The sequence below is a fragment of the Hordeum vulgare genome, chromosome 5H, assembly GCF_904849725.1.
Source record: "Hordeum vulgare subsp. vulgare chromosome 5H, MorexV3_pseudomolecules_assembly, whole genome shotgun sequence".
NCBI classification, from domain to species: domain Eukaryota; kingdom Viridiplantae; phylum Streptophyta; class Magnoliopsida; order Poales; family Poaceae; genus Hordeum; species Hordeum vulgare.
The window spans coordinates 507,650,320-507,657,434 of NC_058522.1; positions in this window are offsets into that span (position 1 = coordinate 507,650,320).

Here is a 7,115-nt window from a genome sequence, read left to right on the forward strand (position 1 = left end):
AAAAGTGCAGCAAGGTATTTTTGTATGTAGATCTGAATATATAATGTGTAAAATAGACCCAGGGGCCATAATGTTCACTAGAGGCTTCTCTCATGATAGCAAGTATTACGGTGGGTGAACGAATACTGTCGAGCAATTGATAGAATCGAGCAAAGTCATGACGATATCTAAGGCAATGATCATACATATAGGCATCACGTCTGAGACAAGTAGACCGATACTTTTTGCATCTACTACTATTACTCCACACATCGACCGCTATCCAGCATGCATCTAGTGTATTAAGTTCATAACAAACAGAGTAACGCCTTAAGCAAGATGACATGATGTAGAGGGATAAATTCATGCAATATGATATAAAACCCATCTTTTTACCCTTGATGGCAACAACACAATGCGTGCCTTGCTACCCCTTCTGTCACTAGGTGAGGACACCGCACGGTATGAACCCAAAACCAAGCACTTCTCCCATTGCAAGAATTATAGATCAAGTTGGCCAAACGAAACCCGTAACTCAAAAAGAATTACAAGGATACGAAATCATGCATATAAGAAATCAGAGGAGACTCAAATAATATTCATAGATAATCTGATCATAAATCCACAATTCATTGGATCTCGACAAACACACCGGAGAAGAAAGTTACATAGGATAGATCTCCATGAAGATCATGGAGAACTTCATATTGAAGATCCAAGAGAGAGAAGAAGCCATCTAGCTACTAGCTATGGACCCGAAGGTCTATGGTGAACTACTGACACATCATCAGAGAGGCAATGGTGTTGGTGAAGAATCCCGCCGTGTACGAATCCCCCTCCGACAGGGCACCAGAACGGTCCCCAGATGGGATCTCGCGGAAACAGAAGCTTGCGGTGGCGGAAAAGTATTTTCGTGGATCTCTCTGTTGGTTTGGGGATTTTACGGAATTTATAGGCGAAAGAGGTAGGACAAAGGATGCATGGGGGGGCCACGAGCCTGCTAGGCCCCCCCCTGGGGCTTGCCTAGGGGGCTCGTGGCCTCCTCCGTGGCCCTCTGACTTGGTTCTCAAGTCTTCTGGATCCCTTCTATTATGGAAAAATCATCCCGAAGGTTTTATTCCGTTTGGACTCCGTTTAATATTCTTATCTGAAAAAGGTCAAAAACACGGAAAAAACAGAAATTGGCACTGGGCACCGAGTTAATAGGTTAGTCCCAAAAATGACATAAAATAGCATATAAATGCATATAAAACATCCCAAGTTGATAATATAATGGCATGGAACAATAAAAAATTATAGATACGTTGGAGACGTATCACCCATCGTCCGTGGGGATGACTGGGTCGAATCACAGGCTGAAAATTCATGGATTCCACCTGGGTAAGTATCGTTTTCCTCTCAAATTGATTAGGAGATCCGTAAATTAGGCTGTATTTGACCACCGTTGGCGTGAATCAGCGTAATTTATCTGAAAATTTTAGGCCTAACTGCGCCCTTTATCTTATTTCAAACGAATAGGGTTGATCCCGCACTTGCTTTTTGGCTGGCGGTTAGAATGGAAACTAGCGAGCTGCATGGAACTAAACCGTATGCGATTTCGGGATTTTTCTATCCTAAAGTGGTAGAAACCACCGTTTCGTTCAGATATTTCCGCGAGGCACTCTGTTGTGAGTATCCGTGGAGCCCCGCCGATGCTGTTGAAATGAGATATTTCGATAGTACCGAGCAGAGATTTCTCCCGTTAACTTGTGATGAGCATCTGGGATTGCTATTTAGTTTGAATGCTGACAACCATTTCGGTAAAATCCATATCGGTGTGCTTCAGGCACGCAAACAACGTATCCCGAAGGGTGTTCAGACATCATCTGTCTCTGCTAATAGCGAGCTTCCTCGCACTCCTTGTAGGTCGAGACCAAGTAAACCTAGTGGTTCTGAAAGCCACAACATGTCGGTTGCCGCTAATTCTGCCACTTCCCCTCTCCCTTCTGCACCTGATGTAGAAGTAGATGCAGAGCCTGATGAGGAAGTGCCTCGACATGATGATGAGGATGAGATTCTATTCCCTGAACTGGTAGATAGAGTCAGTCAACATGCAGTGGAAGATGAATATGCAGAGGATCCTAGCAGCCGTGCTAGATTTGATGACACTAATGATGAAGAGAGGGAGGAGTACATCGACTCCTTAGTTTTACAAGAATATGATGGTGAGTACATGCCAACAATTGAGTGGAACAGGGAGAATCCTGACCTTATTCCAGGAACCGTATTCGAATCGATGGTGGACTGTCGTAATGCAGTGACTACATATTGCATTGTCACTGAAAACTATTATGAGGTTGATAGGAGTGAGCCAGGAAGATTCACTGTTCATTGCCCTTATGATAGGTGTAGGTGGAGGTTGCATGCATCCACTATGCGAAAGAGAAAATTGATTCAGGTATTACAATTGAATATTAATTGTACTGTTTCTTAATTGTACTTGACATCATTTTTCATTTTGTTTCAGATAAAAAGCAACCCACACGGGCACACTTGCCCACCTGGAGGGGGAGGGGGAAAGGACAAATCTAAGCTTGCAAAGATTAGGTTGGTGGCAGATGCAATCTTGGATTGGGTGAGGGAAACACCAACAATTGGTCCAACAGCACTCCATGGGAAGCTATTTGAGAAGTACAAGATTAATGTACAATACATGAAGATTTTCTATGCTAAGGAAAGGGATCTTTATAGGATTAATGGTCCATGGAATGACAGTTTTCAATTGCTTTACACCTTCAAAGCTGAAGTGGAGACGACTAGTCTAGGGAGTGTTGTAGAGATTGACAAGCATACAGTTAAGTACAAACTAAAAGGGAAGACAATGGAGAAGGAGTGCTTCAGGAGGGTTTTTGTTTGTTTCAAGGCTTGCTCGAAGGGGTTTCTGAATGGTTGTAGGCCCTATTTGGCTATTGATGCGACTACTTTGAATGGAAGATGGAGAGGCCAGCTAGCAGCAACTTCTGCAGTTGATGGACACAACTCGCTATTCCCAGTTGCATTTGGTGTGTTGGAGGTAGAGAGTGAGGAGAGTTGGGTCTGGTTTCTGCAGCAGTTGCGCAACATTATAGGTACACCCTCAGGTTTAGTTATACACACTGATGCTTGCAAGGGTTTAGAAACTGCAGTAGAAATTGTATTCCCTCGAGTGGAACATAGGGAATGTATGCGACACCTAGCGCAGAATTTTAAAAAGAAATTCAAAGGCAAAGTTTATGATGAGAATCTATGGCGATTGTCACACACATGTAGCTTGAGGAAGAATGAGCACCATTTGAGAGTGTTGTATGCTCATAATCCTTTGGTGAAGGAGTACATGGATGAACATCATGGAAAGCTGTGGTCAAGAAGCAAATTCAATGAAATCTACAAAGTAGACTATGTGACCAATAACCTCGCTGAGTGTTTCAATGCAAAGTTCAAGTCAGTGAAAGGGATTTTGTTGTGGCAAGCATCTGATAAGATCAGGCAGATGATCATGGTAAAGACGACTCTTCGTAAAAGAATTGCAGAAACACAATATGTTGGCCAGCTTATGCTCCCATCTCTAATTAAGGCATTGCATGCCAAGGCAAGAGGACTAAGAATGAAATGCATTCGACCGTCGACATATGAGGCCGAGGTGACATACACTGACAGTAAAAATAGGGAATGGAGATATCTAGTGAACCTTGCAACCAATGAATGCAGCTGTAGCAGATCCGCAGGAAGCTGTGCATACATGCCCTACATCTCATGATTGTTATTGGAGGCGAAGATGGTGAAGTTGATTAGTATTGCTCTGAATATTTCTCTGTTGCCAAATTTAGGGCTGCTTATGCTGAAAATGTGCCTGCACTCTTGGGAAAAGACCAATGGAACATAGTAGACCCAGGGTTCAAACTCCATTCTCCTATCTGACTAGACCACCAGGAAGACCAAGAAAAACAAGATAAGAGCTGGTGAAGAGGGTCGTGTAAAAAAACAACATAAGTGCAAAAGATGTGGTATCTTAGGGCATATTGCTAGGCGTTGTACCAATCCAGTTGATGCATCATTTGGAGAAGAGGAACAATGGGCAACAGCAAATGCAGAGGAGCATGCAACAACAGAGGAGAATGCAGCAAGTTTAGAGGATAATGCAGCAGCAAAGGAGAATGCAACAAGTTTAGAGAATGAAGCAACTGAAGTAGCTATAAGAGAGGAGGAAGTTATTTTGTCTATAAGAGAGAAAATACCTAGAGAGGAAGAAACTTCGGTTGAACCATCATATGATGCGGAATTTGAAACCATTGCTTACGAAGGTTTTGAAGCTATAAGAGAGGAGGACGTTATTTTGTCTGAAGTTCCTTTAAAGATTAGTGAGCCCATAGATGACCGTCAACTGGTCTTCACTTGCTCAATCAGTCAAAGCTCAACAAAACCGCCACCACCAGAAGTGAAGATCAGAAGCAACAAGACAAAACTTTCAAAAGCACAAAATAACCCAGCCAGGGAAACCAGAAGCAAGACGGTTAACCCATCCCGGAACACAAGGAGCAAGGAAAAGATTTGAATTTGAACTTGAATGCAAGTCATAAACTTTGAACTTTAAAGATTTGTAATAAGGATTATGTCGTCAATTTGAAGTACTGTGAAAACTTGTAAGGTGTAATAATTCTATATGTAAACTTTGAATTTGAACTACTGAGGCAAACTTTGAATTTTAGGCAAACTTTGAATTTGAACCAACACTTCAGTCCATTCCCCTGTGGTGTGAGTTGCACAGTTTGCTGAACTATTATAAACGTTAGGTGATCAATCCGATCTCTTTTGCGTCTACAAAACTTGTAGTCATGAGAAATGTGCTCCAAATGAGCTCCCAAGCTAGGGTAAACAACCCCATTTGTAATCAAGTTTTTTTTGAACCTACTCCAAATGAGTCAAATATTTTTTATTAACACCAAATCAATCTATATAATGTAGATTCGAAGAATCACTATTTATTGAATGAATCTTTCTATTTGTACATTTTTTCAAAAAAATATACTTTAATAGAAAAATCATTAAAAACACGTTTACAATATGAAAATGTTAAACTAAGTTCAAATCCTTCTTATTCACTTTGAAATCAAGCTTTGGTGATTTTTTTTAAAATTTTCAAAAACCGAAGGGAAATCCTACCTCCTCTCCTTGGTTTCTATGAAACGTTGTACATGATAGCTCATATATGTGAAGGTTTTTTCATGAAAATGTCCATAGACAAAGTTTATGATTTTTGGTTGGTAACATGTAACACAAGAGAACATTGTGCGCAAGTTTCATATTTTTTGATTTTTTTAAATTAATGGTACTCATTTTACCTCGATTGTGCCTGCTAGGTTTTTTTTTCATGAAAATGACCATAGACCAAGTTTAGTATTTTTTCCTCGTTAGTGTGTCTTATAAAACAACGAACGGCGAAGGTTTCATATTTTTTGATTTTTTTAAATTAGTTATGCTTGGTCAAAGCCTTTGAAACCCCGTTGACCAGCTCAAAACCCCTTTAAACCCCACGGGGTTTCACCTAACCCTAGCTCCGAACGTCAGCCGTCCGATCATACCCTAGCGCCAAGCGACAACCCTTAGATGTGGTCTTCTAAAAGTAACTCCGAGGGAAGGTTGTGAGCATGCTCCGCGCCGTTGGATCACATGGACGGCTCCACATCGTTGGATCGTGGGGCGATCCGCGAGACTTGTTGGTTGTGCCTCCCCTTTCTTCGGGTACCCCCTCCTCTGCTTCTTCTTCTCCAGTGACGAGAGGAGCCACACCTCTGCTTCTTCTTCTCCGACTACTTTGGGCGATATGTCGAGCTCCACTTCAGCCACCCGCCCCTCGTGAACCCAGTATGGTCCACTTCCCTTGGAGCTATGTCGTGACTGCCCATGCAACGCGCTACTGATACGGTTGACTTCGAAGGAGGTCAAGAATGGAAACTATGGGCACGAGTTCGTGAAATGCGAGAGCAAGACAAACGGGTAGGTTAGATCTCATGATTTTTCTCTGATTTCTTTTTCTATTTGCTTTTAATTCTTTTTTGATCTGGGATTTAGGGTTCATGTTTTCATTTCAGATCGTGAAGAAATGCACATATTTTGAATGGCTGGATGACTACGTTAAGCGGATTCAATTCATTGGGGCCCGAACCCGGGAGCTCAATCTGCCATCAGCAACAACGAATTTGGTCTCTGAAAGTGCTGCTCTGACAGTTGGGGATGCAGATCTGAAGGGGGAAATAAATAAGATGAACAAGAACTTGAAGAAGATGATTCAATTGAACAAGCACACGAATCTGATAGCGTTAGGATTTTATCCCTTTTATTTTTGTGTAGTTGCTCTTGGATTTGCTTGCTTGTTGGTCATCACTCATTAGAGATGTTATTAGTCTGGTATCATGTGCTCTAGTATTTGGTTAAATTTGTGGATCATGTGCTCTACGATTTGCTTAAATTTGTGGATGGTGTGCTCTATGCTCTGTGTTGCTTAATTTGTAGATCATGTCAATTTCGGGTACCCGTCAGTTTCGTCACTTTTGTACACTTTCAGTTTCTTCAGTTTCGTCACACAACACCGACCGCAGAAGAAAAAAAAGGTAGGGCCCAAATTGAAACTAAGCTCTGGTTGGGCCGTCTCATTGCGTTGAGTGTCGAAGGATCACGCGCTGGCACTGTTTTTTCCCTTGATTATTACGATGGTAAATCCATTTATTGCCATGCCGAAAAAAATAGTGCATGATGGTAAATAGATTTATTGTTGGACTTGCACATGTCAAATTTATTTGTACATATCATGTCAATTTCCTTTTTGTTGCAAGAAAATTTATTTCTACACTTTCATTTTTTGACTGCGGGTATTATAAACAAGTTTTTGTTGCAAGAAAAATATTGTATACATGATTTTTTGTTTTTGTTTTTTTATTAAGAACATGTCAGACTTAATTATGTAGATCATGATATCCATCTGAAACCACGTCTAAAATAAAGTCCGGTGGCACCATTAGCCAGCATATCAATCTAGAGAGCATGTCTAGGCTCGGCTATGACACCATATCCATCTAGAGAGCTTGTCTACGGCTCGGCTACGACACCATATACATCGAACG